The following is a 263-nucleotide window of genomic DNA, read 5'->3' as shown; positions in this document are numbered from 1 at the left end:
GGGCGGGAACAAGTGTGTGGGCGGGAATGATGGAGCTCCCCTCACCCTCCACAATCCACAGCGGGCGGTTTTAAAATCCCCGCCGCCGCCCGCGGGACATTGGGGTCACGTGATTTGCCCCGTTTCCCGTCGGTTTCCAGGCGCCCGCACGTTGCGTGGGGGGGGCGGGGCTACTGCTCGCGCTGCTCTCTTTCCGCCTTTCCCCGCTCACCACCCCGTGGCGTTCCCAGCCCCCCCACCACGTGCCCCGCCTCGCCCCGCCC

This window comes from Chiloscyllium plagiosum, chromosome 46 (assembly GCF_004010195.1).
Source record: "Chiloscyllium plagiosum isolate BGI_BamShark_2017 chromosome 46, ASM401019v2, whole genome shotgun sequence".
NCBI classification, from domain to species: domain Eukaryota; kingdom Metazoa; phylum Chordata; class Chondrichthyes; order Orectolobiformes; family Hemiscylliidae; genus Chiloscyllium; species Chiloscyllium plagiosum.
The sequence above is the reverse complement of the archived record's forward strand: the minus strand, read 5'-3'. Positions refer to the sequence as shown.